The sequence below is a fragment of the Pristiophorus japonicus genome, unplaced genomic scaffold, assembly GCF_044704955.1.
Source record: "Pristiophorus japonicus isolate sPriJap1 unplaced genomic scaffold, sPriJap1.hap1 HAP1_SCAFFOLD_296, whole genome shotgun sequence".
NCBI classification, from domain to species: Eukaryota; Metazoa; Chordata; class Chondrichthyes; family Pristiophoridae; genus Pristiophorus; species Pristiophorus japonicus.
In genome coordinates, this window is record NW_027252735.1 from 591,642 (window position 1) to 618,171 (window position 26,530).

At 46.9% G+C, this 26,530-nt stretch overlaps 1 non-coding gene across 1 annotated transcript; it reads right to left on the bottom strand.

The window, feature by feature from the left end:
• Positions 1 to 2,074: 2,074 nt before the first annotated feature.
• On the bottom strand, positions 2,075 to 2,146 carry trnaw-cca (transfer RNA tryptophan (anticodon CCA)). Its single transcript has one exon. It is a non-coding gene; the product is annotated as a tRNA-Trp (tRNA).
• Positions 2,147 to 26,530: the final 24,384 nt, after the last annotated feature.

Below are 26,530 nucleotides of genomic sequence, written 5' to 3' on the forward strand. Positions count from 1 at the left end.
TTCTGCTGCCCACTTAGGCTCGTTTGCCATGAAGAAGTTCCGAGTAGAGCACTTGCTTTGGGAGTCTCGTGTCTGGCATGCGGACTATGTGGCCTGCCCAGCGGAGCTGATCGAGTGTGGTCAGTGCTTCAAAGCTGAGGATGTTAGCCTGAATAAGGCCGTTGATGTTGGTGCGTCTGTCCTCCGAGGGGATTTGTAGGATCTTGCGGAGACATCGTTGGAGATATTTCTTCAGCAACTTGAGGTGTCGACTGTACATGGTCCATGTCTCTGAGCCTTACAGGAGGGCAGGTATTACTACAGCCCTGTAGACCATGAGCCTGGTGGCAGTTTTGAGGGCCTGGTCTTCAAACACTCTTTTCCTCAGGTGGCCGAAGGCTGCACTGGCGCATGGAGGCCGTGTTGGATCTCGTCATCGATGCCTGCTCTTGTTGATAAGAGGCTCCCGAGATATGGGAAGTGGTCCATGGTGTCCAGGGCCGCGCCGTGGATCTTGATGACTAGGGGGTAGTGCTGTGCGTGAGGACAGGCTGGTGGAGGACCTTTGTCTTACGGATGTTTGACGTAAGGCCCATGCTTTCATACGCCTCAGTAAATACGTCGACGATGTCCTGGAATTCAGCCTCTGTATGTGCGCGGACTCAGGCATAGGTGAGGCCACACCTAGAATATTGTGTACAGTTTTGGTCTCCTAATCTGAGGAAGGACATTCTTGCTGTTGAGGGAGTGCAGCGAAGGTTCACCAGACTGATTCCCGGGAGGGCAGGACTGACATGTAAAGAAAGACTGGATCAACTAGACTTTTCTTCACTGGAATTTAGAAGAATGAGAAGGGATCGCATAGAACATATACAGGTCTGATGGGATTGGACAGGTTAGAGGCAGGAAGTATGTTCCCGATGTTGGGGAAGTCCAGAACCAGGGGTCACAGTCTGAGGACAAGGGGTAAGCCATTTAGGACCGAGATGAGGAGAAACTTCTTCACTCAGAGAGTGGTGAACCTGTGGAATTCTCTACCACAGAAAGTTGTTGAGGCCAGTTCACTGAATATATTCAAAAAGGAGTTAGATGAAGTCATTGGTAGAAGGTGTAGGGGGGATTTGAGGGGAAAATTCTTCACGCAGAGGGTTGTGTGGGTCTGGAACTCACTGCCTGAAAGGGTGGGAGAGGCAGAAACGCTCACCACATTTAAAAAGTGCTTGGATGTGCACCTGAAGTGCCGTAACCTGCAGGGTTATGGACCGAGAGCTGGAAAGTGGGATTAGGCTGGAGAGCCTGTTATTGGCCGGCACGGTCACGATGGGCCGAAATGGCCTCCTTCTGATTATATAATTCTATGAAAAATAATCACCCAACGTGGGCTCGCACCTCTGACCCTGAGATTTAGAATCTCATGATCTACTGACTGAGTTAGCTGGGCTTCTGCAAAATGCACCTTTTTGTCGTTGATTACAGCTCCGCCCCAGATGTTTAAACTTGCTGTCGAGGAACTGCCAGGATCTTCTTGAATGGTGGACCAGGCTCGAGGGGCCGAATGGCCTACTCCGGCCCCTAATTCTTACATGCTTATCATCTTATGAACTTTTCACAGGAGAACAAACTCGCCCCTGAGCATGTATGAGGAGAAAGCAACAGAAAATATTCCCGTTTGGTGAGCTTTCGCGTGTGAGGCGAACATGTTAACCGCGACACTGCGGAAACATCTCCACTTTGAGCACCAGGTCAGACGGAAATGTTAAGCAAGCAGGTGAACTGCTGAATCCCAGTTTTAAGGAGTTGGTCGTGGTGTCAAACAATGAGTTTCGCTTAATGATTAAAAATAATAAATGTCAGAAGTTGAATTCAAAGCCACACCTCCAGAGAAAACTGCGATCTAATCACAGCACCTCAGACCGCTCGCCGGTGTGTGTGGTCACCTGCAAGTTGATTTGGAACTTGTGTGTCCTGGCACATGAATTAAATGAGGACAGCAGGCGTATCTCTGCCTGACACCGGGGAAACAATGAGACAGACCTTGGAACAAGGGTCTGGTTATTGCCAAACAGCAAAGAAAATATTAATTCTGAAAGAACAGCGACCCCGACGTGATTTGAACACGCAACCTTCTGATCTGGAGTCAGACGCGCTACCGTTGCGCCACGAGGCCTACACAATGTGTTTGAGATGTTCCTCTATATGAAGCTTTCACAATACAAGGGGCTTTAAAATCCCCGCCCATTCCCACCAGGTGTCAGAAGCAGCGCTCACCTGCCAGTCACCGTATGTTTTTTTCTGAAACTTTTGTGTTGCTTTCATGGAAAAGCATCATTAATTAACCCGTCACCTTCTTTTGCACAATGAAAGAAATGCTAACTGAGGGACAGTCGATACTTCAATCATTTGTCCTGTGCTTTGGGGAGCGGGCAGGGAAGTGGACCTGAGTCCATGATCGCATCGGCCATGATCGTATTAAATGTCGGAGCAGGCTCGAGGGGCGTATGACCGACTCCTGCTCCTATTTCTTTTGTTCTTATGTTGTTCAGCATGTTAACCCATTTTACACACTGTATTGCCGATGTCACCAGGAATCTGGGGCAACTTTTGTCAAATTTAACAGCACCGGTTATTCCTTCCGTGCAGAGAAATTTGAATCAGTCATGAAGATAAAATCCCATGGTGCTCATTTTCAGATTCAACGCAGTAGGATTTCAAATAAAGTGAAAGAATTTTACAGTGAAAAGATTTGGAAGTTTTACTTGTATTTGTATCTTTAATTAAACTTTGTGGCGTCTGACTCCCGTTCATGCTTCTGCTGAATAAGAAAGGAGGGTTTGACGTTGACCAGACTGCACTGACCCTGATATTTGTGAGCTCATCCTTTATATTCAGTGGTTTCTCACCCTTTAATGAGCTGCAGTGTAGCGGATATCACGTTGGCCTCACACGCGAAAGGTCCCCGGTGGATCCGTTTTCTCTCACTGAAAGTTATCTATTTATTGGTTAAATAAAGAGCAATTCAGGAATAAGGGAGCCTTTCTACCAGGAGAATAAAGAGCAAATAAAAACAGCAAATGCTGGAAATCTCAGCAGGTCAGGCAACATTTTCCAGGAGGCTAAACTCTCCTCCGATTGTTCCCTTATAGCAAGTTTAAACATAATATTTCTACCCAGAATCAAACCGGGTACTTTTCACGTATAAAGCAAATGTGATAACCACTACACTACAGAAACCTCTGGCACAACAGCCCCAACAGAGGGGAGCTGACCAGTGAGCTCCCTCTGTGCTGATTCGGAATGTGTTGGCTCACCTGAAACAACTTCTGTCCCACACTGAAAGTTCTCAATCCTTCTCCTCCGCTGCCCTTTATAGAAATGTCACGGATCACCCAGCCACCGTGTTCACTTCCACATCCTCACAGTGGGGCCACAGAGGCTCCTACCGTCTCCCCGCGATCAGCGAACTCACCCAGTTTGTAAAATTAAACCCCAAACACGTGCCCGGCAAAGGGCAGGAGAAGCCAGATAGTCTGTAAGCTCGGTCTATCGCAGAAAGTATTAGTATTCATGGTGATTACAGCAATTATTAATCGTCTCACAGACCTCAATTATTTTTATGCGATGAATTGATCGAGGATTGAAACCAGTTTAGTGCGCCGGATCTTAACCCCTCGACCACCAGGGAACGGTTATGATACATGTAGATATATTTATATATATTTATATATGAACCTGAATATCAATGGCTAGCTACCTAGACCTCATGGTGCAACGGGAGTGCGTCTAACTTTGAGTGAGAGAAATTGTTCCACAGTGATACCCATTTCATCTTTTGTTCCCTTTTAAACACTAGAAACTGAGACAGGGGAAATAAATAGAGAAATAAAAGCACAGGGATATAGACAAGAGGAAGAGAGAAGGGGAAAGATACTGTCCCCACCCAGAACTAATGCAGAAACCCCTCTGCTGCGCTCGGGGTGGCCACCCACAGCCTGGATACACTAACGGGAGAACACCAGCGGCAGGTCGGGGCCATAAAAGGAACGGCGAGCGGCCCTGGGAGCAGCTTGGAGATCCCGGGAGACTACTCCAGGGAGCAGCGCGAGCTGGTGCAGGAGGGCGGCGGCAGCGAAGAGTGATGTCATCAAGGTCCAGGTCTGTGATTGGAGCGTGGGCAGATACAGCAGGAGCAGTGAGATCGGGGCGAAGGAGCGGCGAGAGACTGTAGAGGGACGTGATCGGGGCCCAGCGGAGGCATGAGATTGGGGCCAGGGGCCCAGGTTTAGCACGGGCCAGCCCACACTGTGATATGTGTGTGCACTAGGTCCGTGCAGCAGAGCTGGTCGCCTGTCGTCTTGGATAACCCTTGCCACTGGACCAAGACCTCGCTCTGTCAAGCCCGTGTGATGGCTGGGGTGCAACGGCCACCACACGTTAAAAAAATCCACGCACAGGGATCTTCCACCCTTCGGGATGTAGTTCTGGCCCTTCATTGAAACACCTGTGAATTCATCCTTTTTCGGCATGGAAGCAAGTCATCCTCATTTCGAGGGACCGCCTATGATGATGATGATGATGGATACATTAACGTCCTAACAGCTCATTGACTGCAGGAGTGGGACCGTGCGGCGCTTCAGAAGACATGTCGAAAAGGCAAAGTCACTGATTCCGTCTCATGTGCTCCTCCGATCAAGAATAGCAACACACACTAAAAATGCTTCAATAATGGTTACATCTTATCTCCACATTTGCTAAGCAGGTGGTTTGTTGGTCGAGGGGAATGATTCTTGCTGCGTGGTTGTTGCTTGAAATTTGCAGAAAGATCCTGGCTTCAAATCCCAGACCAGCCTTGAGATTGCATTGAAATTTTGCAAAGAAGGACTTGTATTTCTGCAGCGTCTGTCAGTAACTCATGACGCCCCAAAGCGCTTTCCAGCCGTTGAGTTGCCTTTGAAATGTTGTCATGTGAAGAAAGATGTGCCCAAATCACCTCAACTGTTTGCAAACGAGTTCATAGAATCAAAGAAGTTTACAGCACGGAAGGAGGCCATTTCGGTCCATCGTGTCCGCGCCAGCCAACTCGAGGCGATCCAGCCTAATCCCACTTTCCAGCTCGAGGTTCATAACCCTGCAGGTTACGGCACTTCAGGTGCACATCCAAGCACTTTTTAAATGTGGTGAGGGTTTCTGCCTCTACCACCCTTTCAGGCAGTGAGTTCCAGACCCCCACAACCCTCTGCGTGAAGAAATATCCCCTCTAAACTTTCGACCAATTACTTTAAATTTATGCCTCCTTGTTGTTGACCCCTCTGCTAAGGGAAAGAGGTCCTTTCTATCCACTATATCTCGGACCCTCATCATTTTATACACCTCAATGAGGTCTCCCCTCAGGCTCTGTTCCATGGAAAACAAATCCAGCCTATCTAATCTGTCCTCATGGCTAAGGTTCTCAACTCCCAGCAACATCCTCGTAAATCTCTTCTGTACCCTCTTCAGTGCAATCATGTCCTTCCTGTAATATGGCAACCAGAACTGCACGCAGTACTCCAGCTGTGACCTAACCTGCCCCACCGACCCCATCTCTTGTATTCGATGCCTCGGTTAATAAAGGCAAGCATTCCATATTTCTTCTCAACCACATTAGCTACCTGGCCTGCTACTTTCAGGGATCTGTGGACATGCACTCGCTGGATTCTGGGGAGGACCCAGCAGATTAGAAAACTGCAAATGTAATGCCCCTATTTAAAAAAGGAGGCAGACAAAAAGCAGGAAAGTATAGACCAGTTAGCCTAACATCTGTGGTTGGGCAAATGTTGGAATCCATTATTAAAGAAGCAGTAGCAGGACATAGAAACATCGAAACATAGAATATAGGTGCAGGAGTAGGCCATTCGGCACTTCGAGCCTGCACCACCATTCAATAAGATCATGGCTGATCATTCAGCTCAGTACCCCTTTCCTGCTTTCTCTCCATACCCCTTGATCCCTTTAGCTATAAGGGCCACATCTAACTCCCTCTTGAATATATCTAACAAACTGGCATCAACAACTCTGCGGCAGAGAATTCCACAGGTGAACAACTCTCTGAGTGAAGAAGTTTCTCCTCATCTCAGTCCTAAATGGCTTACCCCTTATCCCTTAGACTCTGACCCCTGGTTCTGGACTTCCCCAACATCGGGACCTGTCCAGTCCTGTCAGAATTTTATATGTTTCTATGAGATCCCCTCTCATTCTTCCAAACTCCAGTGATCTCTCGATCCCTTGACTCCCAGAGACTCGAAAAATCTATCTAACGCAGCCTTGAATATATTCAGAGACTCAGCATCCACAGGCCTGTGGGGCATAAAATTGTAAAGATTCATATCCCTCTGAGTGAAGAAATTCCTCCTCATCTCTGTCTTAAATGGCCGACCCCTTAACCTGAGACTGTGCCCCCTGGTTCTAGACACTCCAGCTCGGGGAAAACAACCTCTCAGCATCTACCCTGTCAATTCCCTTCAGAATATTGTGTGTTTCAATGAGATCACCTCTCATTCTTCTAAACTCCGGAGAGTATCGGCCCATTCTACACAATCTCTCAACTTAAGACAGTCCTCTCATCCCAGGAATCAATCTGGTGAACCTCTGTTGTACCACCTCCCAGGCAAATATTTCCTCCCTCAAATAAGGAGACCAAAACTGTGCGCAGTACTCCAGGTGTGGTCTCACCAGGGCCCTGTACAATTGTAGCAAGACTTCCTTACTCTTGTACTGTGGGCTATATATTAGGTACTATGGGCCGAGTGCCCTGTTTTTTTGCTGATTCGATGGTTGTATAAAAAGTTATTAAAATTTGACAGTTGCTCGGGAAACATATTTGTATTTCCTTCAGTGTACTCCTTACTCTTCAAGGGCTAGATTTTCCCCAAGCAGTTTTGTCGGCGCACTGACCTCAAGCGCACCGACATTGCTCGCTGGAAACGGCTCGGGGAAAAACTCGCCCCATCCTGGCCGCTGTGTACAGTCCCCGGAGTCCTGGCGTGGTGTCGATGGTGAAGTGGGGGGTGGAGCCAAATGCCTGCACCGAAAACACTGCCGGCACCTTCGCACATGGGCATTAGGGAGAGAAAACTTGGCACTCTGCCATTTTTAAACAGTGTCAAACCCGATGAAAAGCACAGCAGCTTCTCAGCTTCTCCGGTCGCTCGGCGGGCTCTCCCCCCGTCCCTCCCCGACAAAACGCACAGCTCCAGCAGCTGCAACTTCTCCGGTCCACAAGCTCACACTTCTCCGGTGTGTCTTCCCTCCCCTATCCCAGGGATATAGGGACCGAGTGTAATGGAGCCAAGTTTGCTGATGGTACAAAGATGGGTGGGAAAGCAAATTGTGATACAGCAAAGAAAATCTCAATTCCGGAAGAACAATAACCCCGACGTGATATAAACACGCAGCCTTCTGATCTGGAGTCAGACACACTACCGTTGCACCACGAGGTCTACAGTGCAGAGTGCCCATGTTTGTATACATGAAGGTTCCTGAAACACAGTTTCATTTACCCTGCATTGGTGCAATGAAAGGGCTTTAAAATCCCCGGCCACTCCCACCGTGGGTCAGACAGCATCAGAAGCAGTGCCCACCTGTCACTCACCCTCTCACTCCCGCTTTCATCACCTGCTGCCCGCGGACTGCAGCAAATCCAGTTCATCATCATCATAGGCAGTCCCTCGAAGCGAGGATGACTTGCTCCCTCGCCAAAAAAGGATGAGTTCACAGGTGTTTCAATGATGGACCTAATATTCCAGGTCCCGAACTGCATGTTGAAGGGTGGAAGATGCCTGTGCGTGGATTTTTTTAATGTGTGGTGGCCGTTGCAACCCAGCCATCACACGGGCTTGACAGAGCGAGGTCTTGGTCCAGTGGCAAGGGTTATCCAAGACGACTGGAGACCAGCTCTGCTGCACGGACCCAGTGCCCACACATATTGCAGTGTGGGCTGGCCCGTGCTGCCCCTGGGCCCCTGGCCCTGAACCCACGCTGCCCCTGGGCCCCGATTACATCCCTCCACAGTCTCTCGCTGCTCCTGCTGTACCTGCCCACGCTCCAATCACCGACCTGGACTTTGATGACATCACTCTTCGCTGCCGTCGCCCTCCTGCACCAGCTCGCGCTGTACCTTGCCGTGGTACACCACCACGCTGCTCCCAGGCCACCGCTCACCGCTCCTTTTATGGCCCCGACCTGCCGCTGGTGTTCTCATGCAGGTCAGGGCCTCCACGCTGCTCCCAGCAAATCCAGTTACACGCCGTGTCACCGCACAATTCTCAGCTGTGATTGTAAGCTGACTATATTTAAAGCTATCGCAGAGGCTGCAAGCAGTGTTCCCTGGTAGTCTAGTGGTTAGGATTTGGTGCTCTCACTGCCGTGGTCTGGGTTTGTTTCCTGGTCAGAGAAAGCATTTTTACAGAGCAAATTGACAAAAATAATTCAAGTCTGTGAAATACTGAATAATTGTTTCAATCATCATTAATCCATCCACATGTGTAGCACACTGAAGGAAATACAAAAATGTTTGCCGAGCGACTGTCGAATTTTAATAACTTTTTATACAACCGTAGAATCAGCAGAAAATCAGGATATTCGCCCCATAGTACCTAATTTAAAGCCCATAGGACAAGAGTAAAGAAGTCTTGCTACAATTGTACAGGGCCCTGGTGAGACAACACCTGGTGTACTGTGCACAGTTTTGGTCTCCTTATCTGAGGAAGGATACACTTGCCTGGGAGGTGGTACAACAGAGGTTCACCAGATTGATTCCTGGGATGAGAGGACTGTCCTATGGTGAGAGATTGTGTAGAATATGCCGATACTCTCTGGAGTTGAGAAGAATGAGACGTGATCTCATTGAAACAGACAATATTCTGAAAGGCATTGACAGAAAAGCTGTTGAGAAGCCTGGCTAGTCCAGTCGGTAGAGCATGACACTCTTAATTTCAGGGTCGTGTGTTCGAGCCCCAGATTGGGTGATTACTTTTCCTTAAACTTTTACGTTGCTTTCGTGGGTAAATATCATTAATGAACCCATGATCTTCTTTTGCACAATGATAAAATTGTGAACTGAGGGAGAGTTGATAATTTAATCAAATAATGAAAGCAGCACCTCAGACCGCTCGGTCCTTACTGTTAGATGCTCCAGTTACAAGTTATTACTCTGGAAAGTTTCAGACCGGGCGCTTGTTCAGTGTTGCTGGAAGGCCCAGTGACCGGGATATCCTCTCCCCCGGGGTTTTCCTGAGCCTGTGCTCGGTGCACGGGGAGCTTTGGCCCGGGTCTGAGGTAGCTTGCATCCCAGGGATGGACAATAACTCTCTGAGCTCTGGAACTGGGGAAAAGCGAATAATTAATGAGTTGTTTGTGGGTTTCAAATGCAGCTTAGATCTGCTGGTGTAAACCAATCGTGCTGTTTCACAGAATGAATGAAATGCTAACAGGGACAGTCAAAACTTCAAGAATGGAACTTTTTTAATTCATGAAACTTTAATCCTTGATGAAGTTTTATCCCCGCTCTGATTTTACACACTCTGTATTTGAGGAGACTGGTTTTAAATGTTCATTGCTCATGCAACAAGGTATTCAAAACAGCTTTTATTTAATTTTATTGCAGAAAAATTTTTGCTTGAGAAATAATGTTTCTGCCCAGGCTTGAACCGGGAACTTTTCACGTGTGAGGGAAATGTGATAACCACGACACGACAGAAACTGCTGCTTAGCTCAGTGCCCAGAGAGAAGTGTTCAGCAACAAGCTGAAATGCTCAATCCCTCTCTCTGCAAAAAGTTCCTTTCACAAACATTTCTCTGACCAGAACTGCACCAAACAACAATGTTCTCCTTTCAAAGTCATTAAACTCCCCAATTGCCGCATCTGCAATTTTATGGACAAGGACTGAAAGCACTTTGCGATCAGAAAATTGCAGGAAACCTCTGTGGTTAATGACAGGGCTTTTGATGGTTGACTTCTGTACACACCTTGTGTTATGTATTTAACCCTTGGCCACCTGTATCACACCACCACCAGAAGGCCGACCTGTTGGAGTCCCAAAGGATCCCAGTATCTTTTGGGAACACATTATATAAGCAGGCCACCCACGAAGTACCTGCACTCTGGAGTCTTATTAAAGGAGCTAAGGTCACACTTACTCATTGTTCACAGTACTAAGTTTCATCCTTTATTATCAGTGTATCAATTGACGACGAGACAATGAACAACCACGCAAAAATGCAAGCAACAGTTGGTATCCTGGAGAAGTTCTCAGAAGTGTACGATTGCGAAGCCTTCATGGAGAGACTCGACCAATACTTCGTGGCCAATGACCTGGAAGGGGACGAGAACACTGCCAAATAAAGGGCGATCCTCCTTACCGTCTGTGGGGCAACAACCTATGGCCTCATGAAGAATCTTCTAGCTCTGGTGACACCAACAACTAAATCCTATGAAGAATTGTGTACGCTGGTCCGCGAGCATCTAAATCCGAAAGAAAGTGTTCTGATGGCGAGGTATCGGTTCGACACGTGCCAACGGTCGGAGGGCCAGGAAGTGGCGAGCTATGTCGCCGAATTATGGTGCCTCGCAGGACATTGCAAATTTGAGGGATTCCTAGAACAAATGCTGAGAGACTTTTTGTGCTTGGCATTGGCCATGAGGTAATCCTTCGCAAACTGTTGACTGTTGAAACTCAGAATCTGAGCAAAGCCATAACGATAGGTCAGACAATTTCCACCGGTTCCTTTAAACACAATAACGTAAATTTATTTCTAGTGGACTGGATGGAGGAACATGGTCCATGTAAAAAATTGTTTTCGTTTTACATGAACTAAATGTTCATAAAAGTATTGGAGTGGGAACTCACTGGATAACAGCACAGCTGGTAATGTTTGCGGAATATATTCATGCAGCCAAAACACACAATGACAACCTGGAACTGTGCGGCACCGAATTGGGAAAATAGCTGGCGGCTTCGTTCCTGGGTGGACTCAAACCACCAACCTTAAGATTAGCAGCCAAACGTGCTAACACATTGCGCCACAGAGACTAACTCCAATGTATATCGCAAGACATCCCAAACCAGGGTGTCAGTCAGTTAAAGCTTCAGATTGTTCCGACCGGGATGGAACTTGTCCACTCTCAGTTGTACTTTTCCCAAATAAATGGAGGGACATTCATTGTGGATGTGTGGAAGCAGTCTGGTCTCGCACACTGCAGACACTTCCATGTCACCGCCAACCAGCTCTCCCACAACCGGTGTGATCTACCTTCCAGCCTTCCGGTGCCTTGTCTGTGACAAAGTATTCTGATTGTCCCGAAGTCGGTATTAGGTTTGAATTCCTTTTCAGCTCCTGACTGCGGATATTCCTGTGATTAAACAGGAATTAAATGCTTACAGGGACAGTTGGATTCACCGTTTCTTTGCTTGGTGAAATTTCAAAGATTGAAAGTGACGTACATCAACCCCAAACCTCGTCACCTACTCGCTAACCGCTACACGCTGCTCCCGTGAGATGGAAGCCCAGTTGCTGTTTCAAGCTTGAATGCAGGAACAAGCAGAACTCATTCAAAGAAAGTCCAAGTCCCTGAGGCACCTGATTATTTGCACCAAACTCGTTCGCAAAGAGTTGAGGTTCGTGTGGGGTGATTTGTGCACATCTTTCCCCACACTACAACACTTCAAACATAACTCAACGGCTGTAAAGTGCTTTCTCTCTTCCTCTTGTCTGAATCCCTGTGCTTTGGTTTCTCTATTTATTCCCCTGTCTCAGTTTCTAGTGTTTAAAAGGGAACAAAAGATGAAATGGGTGTCACTGTGGAACAATTTCTCTCGCTCAAAGTTAGACCCACTACCGTTGCTCCATGAGGTCTCGGCAGCTAGCCGTTGATATTCAGGTCCATAAATAAATATATATTTTTATATTTATACAAATTATCGAAGCTGTTCTCTGATTGAGTGATTAAGATCTCGAGCATTAAACCTCTTTCCATTCTCAATCAGTTCATCGCAGAAACATAATTGAGGTGTGTGAGAGGATTAATGATTGCTGTAATCGCCGTTAATAACCCCACTACTATCTGTGACAGAACGAGCTTACACACTCTCCCGCTTCTCCTGCCCTTTGCCGGACAGGTGTTCCGGGTTTAATTTTACAAACTGTGTGAGTTAGCTGATCGCTGGGAGATGGTCGGACCCTCTGTGGCCCCACTGTGAGGATGTGGAAGTAAACACGGTGGCTGGGTGATCCGTGACATTTCTGTAAAGGCAGCAGAGGAGAAGGATTGAGAACTTTCAGTGTGGGACAGAAGTTGTTCAAGGTGAGCCAGCACATTCCCGATCAGCACAGAGGGAGCTCACTGGTCAGCTCCCCTCTGTTGGGGTTACTGTGCCAGAGGTTTCCGTAGTGTAGTGGTTGTCACGTTTGCGTTATATGTATACGATCACTGGTTCGATCCCAAGTGCGAACTTTATGTTTAAACTTGCTGTGGATGAACAATTGGAGCCGAGTTTAGTCTCCTGGCAAATACTGCCTGACATGCTGAGATTTCCAGCATTTGCTGTATTTATTGATTGAAGTATCAACTCTCCCTCAGTTAGCATTTCTTTCATTGTGCAAAAGAAGGTGATGGGTTAATTAATGATGCTTTCCCGTGAAAGCAACACAAAAGTTTAACGAATAAACATACGGTGACTGGCAGGTGAGCGCTGCTTCTGACACCCGGTGGGAATGGGCGGGGATTTTAAAGCCCCTTTTATTGCAGAACCTTCATATAGACGAACATCTCAGACTCAGTGTTTCGGCCTCGTGGTGCAGCGGTGGTGTGTCTGCCTCTTGATCAGAAAGTTGCATGTTTAAATCATGTTGAGGTCCCTGTTCTTTTGGGTAATTACAGAATTAATATTTTCTTTGCTGTTTCACAATAACCAGACCCTTCCTCTCTCTCACTGTTTACCCGGTGTCAGGCAGAGATACGCCTGCTGTCCTCATTTACTTCATGTGACAGGACACAAAAGTTCAAAATCAAACTGCAGGTGGCCACACATAATATTGAGCAGTCAGGATGGCCGAGCGGTCTAAGTTGCTGCATTCAGGTTTCAGTCTGCTTTGAAAGCGTTGGTTCCGTAGTGTAGTGGTCATCACATTCGCTTAACACGCAAAAGGTTCCTGTTTCAAAACCAGCTGAAAACGTGTTCAATTAAATATGAGAAGCATTGAATAATGTGCATTTCTTGTTCAGTATTAACAAAGCATGATGTCTCCCAGCCCTGCTACATTTGCTGAATACTCTGTACAGTTCGGTACACATTCAAACGCTACAGTTTCCAGCCCTGACGGTGCAGAAAGTCCCTCTCAAAGCTGCACATTCCGGCTGCTTTCAGTTGAGTTGTGAGAGATTATTGACGGATCCTGCAGCTGTGAAAAGGAAAGATGTGTGAGAGTGGTCATCAAACAAGGCCATGTGGGTTGAATTAAAGAACAAAAAAGGGGCGATCACACTACTGGGAGTGCACTATAGACCCCCGGGCAGTTACAGGGAGATAGAAGAACAAATACATGGGCAGATTGTTGAGAAGTGCAAAACCTATCGAGCTGTAATAGTGGAGGATTTTAACTACCCGAATATTAACTGGGAAAATGATAGTGTGAATGGTACAGATGGTGGAGAATTCCTAAAATGCATTCAGGAGAACTTCTTTATCCAGTATGTAACAAGCCCATCAAGGGAGGGGCGGTTCTGGACTGGGTCTTGTGATCGAAGAGGGGCAGGTAGAAGGGGTATCAGTGGGAGAGCATTTTGGTGCGAGTGATCATACTCAGTAAGGTTTAGGGTAGTTTATGGAACAGGACAAAGGGGACCAGGAATAAAAGTTCTCAATTGGGGTAAAGCCAATTTTGCTGAGCTGAGATGGAATTTCGCCAAAGTGGACTGAGAACGGCTACTTGCTGGTAAATCAGTGTCAGAGCAGTGGGAGGCATTCAAGGAGGAGATCCTGAGGGCACAGCGCAAGTATGTTCCCTAAAAACAAAGGTGGGACGAACAAATCTAGAGCTCCCAGGATGTCAGGGGACATACAGGGAAAGTTAACGAAAAAAAGGGAAGCTTATGACAGATACCGATAACTCAATACTGCAGAAACTCTCGAGGTGCAGAGGTGCAATTAAAAAATATATCAGGAAAACAAAGAGAGAGCATGAGAGAATGTTGGCAATTAAATCTGGGAAAACCCAAAGATGTTTTACAAATACATTAAGAGCACGATGATAAAAAATAAAGAGTGGGGCCTATTAGAGTCCATAAAGGGAATCTGTACGCGGAGGCGGAAGGGTTGGGTAGGATTCTTTATGAATACTTTGCATCTGTTTTCACAAAAGAGAGGGGCGATGTGGACTTTGCAATGAGCGTGGAGAAGTGTGAAATATTAGATGAAATAAACAGAGTGAGAGAGGAAGTATTGGTGGTTTAGCAGCTTAGAAAGTGGATAAATCCCCAGGTTGGGATGAAATGTATCTCAGACTGATAAGAGCAGCAAAAGAGCAAATAGCAGAGGCTCTGACCACCATTGTCCAATCCTCACTGGCTACAGGTGCGGGGCCAGAGGATTGGAGCACTGCTAACATTGTACCTTTGTTTAAAAGGGGAGAAAGGGATTGAGTAAATACAGGCTGGCCAGCCGAACCTTTTACAATTATTTGTAAAATTCCTGAGGGACAGGATAAATCTTCATTTGGAAAGACATGGATTAATCAAGGATAGTCAACATGAATTTGTCAAGGGAAGGTCGTGTCTGACTAAATTGATTGCATTTTTCGAGGAGGTAACCAGGAGGGTTGATGAGGGCAGTGGTATGATGTAATGTATATGCACTTTAGCAAAGCTTTTGATAAGGTCGCACTTGGCAGACTGGTTACGAATGTAAAAGCCCATGGGATTCAAGGGCAAAGTGGCAAGTTGGGTCCAAAATTTGTTCAGAGGCAGGAATCAAAGCGTAATGGTTGATGGGTAATTTTGTGATCCAGTGGGGTTCCGCAGGGCTCAGTGCTGGGTCCCTTGCTTTTTGTGGTATACATCAATGACTTGGACTTAAATGTTGAGGGTATGAGTAAGAAGTTTGCAGATGACACTAAAACAGGCTGAGTGGTTGATAATGAAGAAGAAAGTGGCGGACTACAGGAAGATATCAATGGACCTCTCAAAGCGCTTTGCAGCCAATGAAGTACTTTTTGAAGTGCGGTCACTCTTGTAATGTGGGAGACACAGCCGCCAATTTGCACACGGCAGGCTCCTATAGGCAGCAGTGTGATGATGACAAGATCATCTGTCTCTGTGATGTTGATTGAAGGATAAATATTGACCAGGACACGAATCCTGGCCACATTGATCCTCCCACCACTTCATACTGTTCTCCGAGGGACCAGCGCGATGATACTAAAACAACAAGCGAAGTTGGTAAGCTATCCATGCAGTCCATCGGAATCCAGCCACACCACCTTATACCACGGGTAACATCTCTCCATGGATTCTGGAATCTGGATCAACAAACCATAATTCCATCTTAGAAGGAATTCCGGGAGGTGCTTCAAGCTTTATTCCATATATGTTAACAGTTTTAAGTTATTTAAACAAATACCGACGTTTTTGAGATGGGCGTCTGGGTGACGTCATCAAAACCCTGGTCGTCATTTTGGAGCGTGAGCAGCAACATCGGCAGGGCCTAGGTAGAGAGGAGTGGGAAGGTCGGGGCGGATGAGCGGTGAGTGTTTGTGGCGAGATGCGGTGAATGTTTATGGTGGAGGACCGGCGACAGATCGTGGAGGAGGTGCGACAGATGAGGGGACGGGGCCCAGAAGAGCCGAGGGCCCAGGGGCAGCACGTGCCCAGCCCACACTGCGATATGTGTGGGCACTGGGTCCATGCAGCAGAGCTGGTCTCCTGTCGTCTTGGTTAACCCTTGCCACTGGACCAAGACCCAGCTCTGTCAAGCCCATGTGGTGGCTGATGTGCAACGGTCACCTCACGTTAAATAAATCCACACAAAGGCATCTTCCACCCCCTCAATTGGATTCAGGACTGGAACATCGGGTCCTTCATCAAAACACCTGTGAACTCATGGAAGCAAATCATCCTCGATCGAGGGACCGCCTATGATGATGATGATCAATGTACTGGTCAGTTGGGCAGAACTGTGGCAAATGGAATTCAATCCGGATAAGTGTGAGGTAATGCATTTGGGGAGGTTTAACAAGGCAAGGGAATATACATTAAATGGTACGACACTGAAAAGTGTAGAGGAACAAAAGGACCTTGGAGTGCAGGTCCGCAGATCCCTGAAAGTAGCAGACCAAGTAGTTAATGTGGTTCAGAAGGCATATGGAATACTTGTCTTTATTAGTCAAGGCATGGAATACAAGAGCAAGGAGGTTATGCTTGAACTGTATGAAACACTGGCTACACCACAGCTGGAGTACTGCGTGCAGTTCTGGTCACCACATTACAGGAAAGATGTGATTTCACTGGAAAGGGTGCAGAGGAGATTTACTAGAATGTTGCCTGGACTGGAGAATTTTGGCTATCAGGATCGTTTGGAGATGCTGAGTCTGTTTTCTTTGCAACAGAGGCATCTGAGCGGAGACCTGATTGAGGTGTATAAAATTGAGGGGCCTGGATAGAATGGATAGGAAGGTCCTCTTTCTCTTGGCAGAGGGGTCAACAAACAGGGGGCGTAGATTTTAAGTAATTGGGGGAGGTTTAGAGGAGATATGAGGGGACATTTCATCACCCAGAGGGTGGTGGGGGTCTGGAACTCAATGCCTGAAAGGGTGGTAGAGGGAGGGACCCTCACCACATTTAAAAGATACATGGATGTGCACTTAAAGTGCCGCAACCTACAGAGCTCTGGACCGAGACCTGGAAAGTGGGATTAGGCTGGATAGCTCTTGGTCGGCCGGCGGGGACACGATGGGCCGAAATGGCCTCACTCTGTGCTGAAACTTTTTGATTCTATGATTCTATTAATATATTATATATATATATATATATAATATATCCCATTATCGTAATTTTTCCTTGGTGGTCGAGTGGTTAAGATCCCGAGCACTAACCCTCTTTCTATTCTCAATCAGTTTATTGCATGAAAATAATTGGGGTCTGTGAGAGGATTAATAATTGCATACCTCGGGAGCCTATTATCAGCGAGGGCAGGCATCGACGACAAGGTTCAACACTGCCTCCAGTGCGCCAGTGCAGCCTTCGGCCGCCTGAGGAAGAGAATGTTCGAAGATCAGGCCCTCAAATCTGCCACTAAGCTCATGGTCTACAGGGCTGTAGTGATACCCGTCCTCCTGTATGGCTCAGAGACATGGACCTTATACAGTGGACACCTCAAGTCGCTGGAGAAATACCACCAATGATGTTTCTGCAAAATCCTGCAAATCCCCTGGGAGGACAGACGCACCAACGTTTGCGTCCTCAATCAGGCCAACATCCCCAGCATCGAAGCACTGACCACACTCGACCAGCTCCGTTGGACGGGCCACATTGTTTGCATGCCTGACACAAGACTCCAAAAGCAAGCGCTCTACACGGAACTCCGACACGGCAAGCGAGCCCCAGGTGAGCAGGGGAAATGTTTCAAGGACCCTCAAAGCCACTTCATAAAATGCAACATCCCCACCAACACCTGGGAGTCCCTGGATAAAGACCACCCTAAGTGGAGGAAGAGCATCTGGAGGGCGCTGAGCATCTCGAGTCTCATCGCCGAGAGCATGCAGAACACATGCACAGGCAGCGGAAGGACCGTGCGGCAAACCAGTCCCACCCACCCTTTCCTTCAACCACGGTCTGTCCAACCTGTGACAGAGACTGTAATTCCCGTATTGGACGGTTCAGTCACCTGAGAACTCACTTTTAGAGTGGAAGCAAGTCGTCCTCGATTTCGAGGGATTGCCTATGATGATGATGAATTGCTGGAATCACCGTTAATAACCCCGTTACTTTCTGTTACACACTGAGTTTACAGACTCTCTGGCATCTCCTGCCCTTTGCGGGACACTTGTTCCGGTTGTAACTTTACAAACTGGGTGAGTTCGCGGCCCCTTATTCTAAGATTATGCCCCTTAGTTCTAGTCTCCCCTATCAATGGAAACATCCTCCTTGTCAAGCCCCCTCATAATCTTATACATTTTGATCAGATCACCACCCATTCTTCTGAATTCCAATGAGTAGAGGCCCAATCTAAACAACCTTTCCTCATAAGTCAACCCCCTCATCTCCAGAATCAACCGAGTGAACCTTCTCTCAACTGCCTCCAGAGCAAGTATATCCTTTCGTAAATATGGAAAACAAAACTGCATGCAGTATTCCAGGTGTGACCTCACCAATACCCTGTATAACTGTAGCAAAATTTCCCTGCTTTTATACTCCATCCCTTTTGCAATAAAGGCCAAGATTACATTGGCCTTCCTGATCACTTGCTGGTGATCGAGTTCGCTAGATATGAAGGCCAGCTTAACATTCGTCTTATTTGATTATTTTCTGTACCTGCCCATGACATTTACATAAAACCATGTTGACTCTGTCAAATCATGTTATAATTTTCGAAGTGCCCTGACACCACTTCCTTAACAATGGATGACAGCATTTTCCCGATGATTGATGTCAGACTAACTGTCCTGTAGTTCCCGGTTTTCTCTCTCCCTCCTTTCTTGAATAGCGATGTTACATTTTCTACCTTCCGATCCGCTGGGACTGTTGCAGAATCTGGACATCGTAGTGCAACAGTTACGGGTCTAACTCCCGATCAGGAGGCTGCGTGTTCAAATCAGTTAATTTAGCTGTTGTTCTTCCGGAATTGATATTGTGTTTGCTGTTTCACAATAACCAGACCCTTGCTCTAAAACCTGTCTCACTGTTTCCCCAGGGGCACATTCATGTTGCAATAAACATTCTGAATCAGATGCCTGAAGTACAGTGTGTAAAATGGGATATGGTTTAACAGTTAACATGCAAAGCACAGAACCAATTATTCAATTATCGACTTTCCCTCAGTTAACATTACTTTCACTGTGCAAAACAAGCTGATTGGTTAATTAATAAAGTTTGCCCGAGAAAGCGACATAAAATTTAACGATAATGATTTGCCCAACATGGGGCTCAAACCCACAATAATGAGATTAAGAGTCTCATGCTGTATCTACTGAGCTAGCCAGGATTATGTAAATCACACGTCCCTGTCGGTGATTGCAGCCAGGTGCCTGTTGGTTTCGTCCCATTTCCGGGTGTTTCCCGATCCTGTCTGTCTCTCTGGCTCTGTTCAATCTGTGTGTGGCCACCTCCAGTTTGATTTTGAACGAATACCTGTGTTTGTGTATTCAGTAAAAACAGAAAATGCTGGAAACACTCAGCAGGTCGGGCAGTATCTGTGGAGGTGGGGAAGTGGGAATAATCGATGGGTTTGTTTGCGGCTTTGATCTGCTGCTGGGAAGTGAGGCAGCGCTGCAGGATGCTTTTTTTCGAGGTGTAAGCAGAGGTTTCCGTCGTGTAACGGTTATCACCTTCGCCACACATGTGAAATATCCCCGGTTTGAGCACGGACAGAAACATTATTTAAGCGAATATTTTTCTGTGGAATACATTTTTTAAAAGTAGCCCAAGGTTCCTTGTATCATGAGCGATGGGCATTTTAACTCACTCTTCTAAAATACAGTGTGTGTAAAATCAGATAGGGGATAAAACTTCTTCAATGATTGAAGTTCCTTAACTCAGTAAAGTTTAGTTATTGAAGTTTCCATCAATTCATTGCATAAACATAATTGAGATGTGTGAGAGGATTAATAATGGGCTTTAATCGTTAATGACCCCATTACTTTATGTTATTGACCCAGGTTACACACTCTCCTGCTTCTGAAAGAGTTCAGATGCGTGTGGGGTGATTGGGGCACATCTTTCCCCACATTACAAGGCTCCATCGGTACTTCATTGACTTTAAATCACTTGGGGATATCCTGAGTTGTTGAAAGGCCACGTAAAAATGCAAGTCATTCTTTGCAAAAGTTCTAACTGCAAGTTCAAACTTCTCCGGCAAATGGAGGCTCACCCAGAATTTGTTCTGACACCATCACAAAGTCCTTAAAAGTGGGATTCAGCAGTTCAGCTGCTCGCTTCACATTTCCGTCTGACCTGGTGCTGCAAGTGGAGATGTGTCCGCAGTGCAGCGTTTAACACGTTCGCCTCACACACGGGAAAGCTCACCGGGTGGAAATATTTTGTTGGAACTTTCTCCTCAAGCATGTTCAGGGGAGAGATTGTTCTCCAGTGAAAGGACATAAGATCATAAGAACGTAAGAATTAGGAACAGGAGTCGGCCATTCGGCCCATTTTAATGTTTTCAAAGTGATTTCACCCGGGGACCTTTGGTGTGTTTGGGGAACATGATAACCACGACACTACAGACACACAGTGGTAGATGTTGTCTTAGGAACATAACCAGAGCTCCAACCAACACAGCTGGCCGATATTTCAGGAGCTGGTTTTACGAGAATAGAATGACGGTGCTATATTTAGGAAGGCTGTGAGAGTGGCCGGAATTGATCTCGTATTTCCCAGACTTTATACACAGGAACATAGGAACAGGAGGAGGCCACTTGGCAGCGAGTGGTTAGGATCCGGAATGCGCTGCCTGAAAGGGTGGCGGAGGCAGAATTAATCTTATCTTTCAAAATGGATTTGGATAAGTATCTGAAGGAACAATATCTCAGGGGTACGGGTAAAGGCCGGAGGAGTGGGACTAGCTGAGAGTCGGCACGGGCTCGACAGGCCGAACGGACTACTTCCGTGCTGTAACCGTTCCATGATTCTATATTATGTTTAAACTTGCTGTGGATGAACAATCGGAGGCGAGCTTAGTCTCCTGGTAAAAACGCTGATGCTGTCTGACCAGCTGAGATTGCCAGCAATTCTGTTTTTATTTGTTATTTATTCTCCTGGCAAAAGGGTTCCCTTATTCCTTAATTGCTCTTTATTTCACTTCAATAAATAGATAACTTTCAGTGAGAGAAAATGGATCCACCGGGGACCTTTCGTGTGTGAGGCCAACGTGATATCCGTTACACTGCAGCCCATCAAAGGGCGAGAAACCACTGAATATAAAGGATGAGCTCACAAATATCAGGGGCAGTGCATTCTGGTCAACGTCAAACCCTCCTTTCTTATTCAGCAGAGGCATGAACGGGAGTCAGACGCCACAAAGTTTAATTAAAGACACAAATACAAGTAACACTTCCAAATCTTTTCACTGTAAAATTCTTTCACTTTATTTCAAATCGTACTGTTGTAAGGGGTGGTTTACAGGGGGTCAGCTTTCCCTTCTGACCTTATATGAGTGGTTCCGAATCGCTCCCACACCCTTGGTTCTAGACCCTGGAATTATGAAGGGACTGTGACAGACTTGGACAGATAATCGGTTTCAAGGTAGGAAGCAGGTATGGCTTTATTGTGTTTAAAAAGAAGTAAAAGGCACACCTTTAATAACACACACAGACCAATACACACTGAGGGGTACAACACATTGAATAAATTGTCAAATTACAGCCTGTGGGGAAAAGAATACAGCTTAAACTCTAAATGGGGCAAAAAGGAGAATGCAGATACATTTACACAAGTTATCCCAGCCTCCCTCCTCCCAATTCCCCTAACTAACGAAGTTATAGCTCTGGGGGGTTCAGGGGCTATGCTCACCAATCCCCTTTTTGACAGTTCCAACTCCAGGGTTCGCCTTAGTTGTCCCTGGGGTTCGCCTTAGTTGTCCACGTTCTGTAGTCTGTACCCCTTGGTAGCGTAGGACCAGCTTGTAGAGTGGAAAAATCTTCGTTTTTTCTTCGGTTTTGTCGGGTTGGTTCCGGTTGACTGTTGGGTTGGTCGCAATGGCCCGCAACTTTCCAATAGTTGTTTTGACAGCCTGTTTGCTGTTGTGGCGCTGTCCTTCTGGGTTTTAGAGATTCCTTTCGCCGATGTTTCAGGATCCCACTGTTTGAGGCTGGTGTAGAACTTATGCAACGAGACTGCTGACTTAATAGTGTCTCTTGAAGCACACCTAACTGCCAGAACAGACTTCAATTATACTAAAAAAGGCTTCTTTATCTTCCATCAAATCTAGCTCAGTTCTTTGTTTCGATTTTTCAGCCAGCTAACTGAAACTTGATTAAGTGGTTTTAATCTGGTGTTAATAGGCTTTTCGAAGTTGGTGAGCTCTCCATTGTGCTAGTCTGGCCTGAGCCAGATATTTCTATGCCTGTTGAAAAGGTGTTGGAATATGGATGTGACATTTGGGTCCTCCGGGTGCGGTGATAAATGTTTCTTCCATCGTTGATTGTTTAAATGCTAATGTTTACAAGGGGCAAGTTTCGAGGGTATACAGTTCCCAGACAATTTGATTAGTTCCAATGTCCAAACTGGCCCTTTAGATATTGACCCCACCCCTTTTCTTGCAGACCCAACATACACCTTTTAAAAACCCCAAATTCGATTAAAGTTCGTAGTTTCTTCCATGTGCACTTTAGGATTTCAAACTTTCTGGTAGATAGATCCAAATTAAATTCTCTTTCCTATGAGTCCACTGGGGTGTGGGGGGTCTCCATGAATGCACCCCCTTTTATCCCCTGCAGGCCTCGTCTGCCCTTTAAAATTCATTTGTGTCCCAAAGTTTTCCTTCCATTTTAAAAGTCCAGAAAGGGATTCTTCTCCTCTGCAGGGGAAAGGTACCTGGAATCTTTGTGAGATATTGGTAAATTCTACACTGTGTTGAATCTGAAAATGAGCAACGTGGGATTTTATCTTCACCACTGATTTCCTGCATTGTTTCACATTGCAACATTAAGTTGTGAAAATACTGGCAAAACTGAACCCCTGATTATTTCACGTCGGGGTCACATTGCTTTTGGATAATTCCAGAATTAATATTTTCTTTGCTGTTTAGCAATAACCAGATCCTTGCTCCAAGGTCTGTCTCATTGTTTCCCCGGGGTCAGGTGGAGATCGGACTGCTGTCCTCATTTATTTCATGTGACAGGACACAAAAGTTCAAAATCAACCTGCAGATGGCCACATACAGCATTAAATAGTCAGGATGGCCGAGCGGTCTCAGGTGCTGTGTTCAGTTTGCAGTTTTTCTGGAAGCGTGGGTTCAAATCCCACTTCTTCATTACAGTCATTAAGCAAAACCCATTTGCTTGGCACCACGACCAGCTCCTTAAAAGTAGGATTCAGCAGTTCACCTGCTCGCTTAACATTTCCGTCTGACCTGGTGCTGAAAGTGGGGATGTTTCCGCAGTGTAGCGGTTAACACGTTCGCCTCACACGCGAAAGCTCACCGGGTGGGAATATTTTCTGGAGCTTTCTCCTCATACATGCTCAGGGCCGAGATTGTTCTCCTGTGGAAGGCCATAAGATCATCAACATGTAAGGATTAGGAGCAGGTAAAAATACATCTCCTCACCCCACATCCCCCGCCCCGGATTTTTCCTTTTACCAATTATCTTATGTCTGTGTCCTCTGGTTACCAACACTCCTGCCCATGGAAACAGTTTCCCCATAATTCTGAAAACCTCTATTAAATCTCCCCTTGACTGTGATTACTGGGGTTCAATGTGGGGAAGGGTCAGTTCATCCACTTTGCACCGAAGAATGATCGACCAATGCATGATCTAAAAACATTATGTTAGAGAAGATTTTTTCTGTGAAATAGCCGGTCCTGTTAATTTTAACAAAAGTTGCACTGGGTCCCTGGAGTCATAAGTGATACGTCCTTACTGTACCGTATAAATGCACACGAGGCCCAAGCTTGAGAGAAGGTCAGTCTGTGGCCTGTCCTTTATTCCTCAGCACTCAAGTGATGGAAGTAGGTGGAGCTTCCCCTTTTATATCTTAAGGTCCAGGTTAGGAGTGTCTCCCACAGGTTCACCACCTAGTGGTCATTGTTCTCACAGTGTACAACTTGTCAGATTTTTCATGGGTTGCACCTTTTAAAAATTCCAAATTCGATTAAAGTTCGTAGTTTCTTCCATGTGCACTTTAGGATTTCAAACTTTCTGGTAGATATTTCCAAATTAAATTCCCTTTCCTATGAGTCCAAACACTGGGGGTGGGGTCTCCATGAATGCACCTCCTTTTATCCCCTGCAGGCCTCGTCTGCCCCTTTAAAATTCATTTGTGTCCCAAAGTTTTCCTTCCATTTTAAAAGTCCAGAAAGGGATTCTTCTCCTCTGCAGGGGAAAGGTACCTGGAATCTTTGCGAGATATTGGTAAATTCTACATTCCCCCCTGTGAAACCATATCACTTATGGTATCATTCTTCGAGCTGAGCAAAGTTCCTGACTCCCAAGAGATAACCTTCCCCGTAAATTAGCTAAACTAATACCCAAAATGCATTGCACTTATGCAACATCACCATAGATGCACATTTTTCCCTTTACAGGTACAAACTTTTTACATTTATACCCTCCCAGCTTGGAGGGGGTTCAATCACTACAATTGCATTTCAGCACAGTTACATTTCATTTCAGTTACATTATATTCAACAGCATGCAGGCAACGTACAACCACATTACAGAAGGGAAAAAAACAGAGATTAAAACTAAACAACATCAATTGGTCTCCTGAGGTTTGTCCATCACCCGGTAATGTCTAGATCCTGCCCTTGAGAACTGCTCTCAGGCTGGCTGACACACAAGACAAACTAAACCTTAAAATGTAAAATGGTGCAGTCAGCTGCCTTAAACTAAAATTAGAGCTATGTACAACCACCACCCGTCTCCGGGTGGCCTGGTTAGTCCCTGTCAGGCCCATGCCTTGTGCGGCCTGATAGCCGCCTGGATGCTAGGGTTTCCCCGCAGCCGGTGAGCTGGAGACCTTTGTCTCTGGGACAGCTCGATGCTACTGCTCCTGTGAGACCCTCACCGCTGGAGGCGGCTGGCTGGTGGTCCCGACTCTGAGCGGCCTCTGTACTTCTGACCTTCGGCCTTTCCTGTCGGGCTGCCCTTCTCCGAGGGTAGAATCGCTGAGGCTCAGATGCCGGTGACCACGGTATCTTTGGCCGTGGTTTACGGAGGGTCCTTCTCAGGGCTTGGGTTACTGGGGGTGCGTCCGAATCCCAAACGATGGGTGAGATAGCCCCCCCAGTACTGCAATTCACCGTTCCTATAGGCACGGTTTCTGAGCCTGCCACATTCCCTGTGGGCCCTCCACCGTCGGGAGCGGCCAACGGAGGATCCCTGTCCTGAGGACAGTTCACACATCCCGGCTGCCCTCTGTGGTTGGCTGACCCTGGGTTGTACAGCTTGCACTGGTTGATGTGGAACCACTTAGTACGGCGGGGCAGCTTTATGGCACAGACCATTGGTCCCATATATAATGCTTCAAAAACCCCGACCCGAGCATAGTTCCTCACCATGACCTGGTCCCCTATCGTGGTGTTTGCTGGGTTCTAGCAGCAATCGGTGACTCTGATGCTGTCTGCCCATGTTACTAGCAGCCTGCCAGTGAATCTGTTTGAGGTGTTCAAACAGGTTCCTGACAAACCAGTCCCGGTTCACCTCTCTGAGCTGACCTTCTGTGAGCACCGGGGCTAGGACAATGGTGGGGGTCCGCATGATCCGGCCAGTCATGAGCTCATATGGGGAATACCCGGTGCTCTTTGACTGGCTGGCTCGGATCCCCATTCGGATCCCCATTCGACCAATGGTAAGACTCTACCCACTTTTGGGTGAGTCTCCCGTTTCCTTCTGCAGCCTTTCTTTAATGGTGCGGTTTAAATGACTGTGGATTGTGGGCAACGTGCCATTTCCCCTCAATGCCGAGCACCTTAAGGGTTGCCTGCATTACCTGCCCGGTGAAATGGCTCCCCTGGTCCGACTCCACAGACTGTGGGAGTCCCGACCGGTAGAACACTTCCCTCACTAGAATCTTAGCTGTCCCTAGTGCGGTGGCTGTTCGGCAGGGGAAGGCTTCAACCCATTTGAGAACACGTCCACCAGGACTAGGCCGTATTTGTAGCCTCCCTGGGCGGTGGGTAGGGGCCCGATATAGTCAATTTGGATTGACTGCCATGGTCCCTCTACCCTCCTGACGTGTCCTGGGGACACCTTCCTTTTTTGGGGGTCAGGGTTGTTCGCAGCACACACCAGGCAGTTCGCACAGAACCCATGGACATCCTCCCTGAGTCCCGGCCACCATCCTGCCTGTTCCACCCGTTGCCAGGTGGTCTCAGGCCCGGGGTGTCCCGCTCCTGGACCCTCATGGGCCAGTTTTAGGAATTCCCTCTGGTGCTGCTGTGGCACGACCCATTGTCCCTCTTTAAACAGCATGACTTCCTTAACGGTAATGGCTGCTGTGCCGTACGGACCTTCTACTCTCTCTCCTCTAGCTAGCGCGTTCAGGACAGCTTTCAGGACCGGGTCCTGTGCCTGAACTGTTTTTAAGTCCGGGGCCAAAGCTATCCCTGTACTCTCTGCTGCCCTGTTCTTATTCTTGACCGCTGCTATG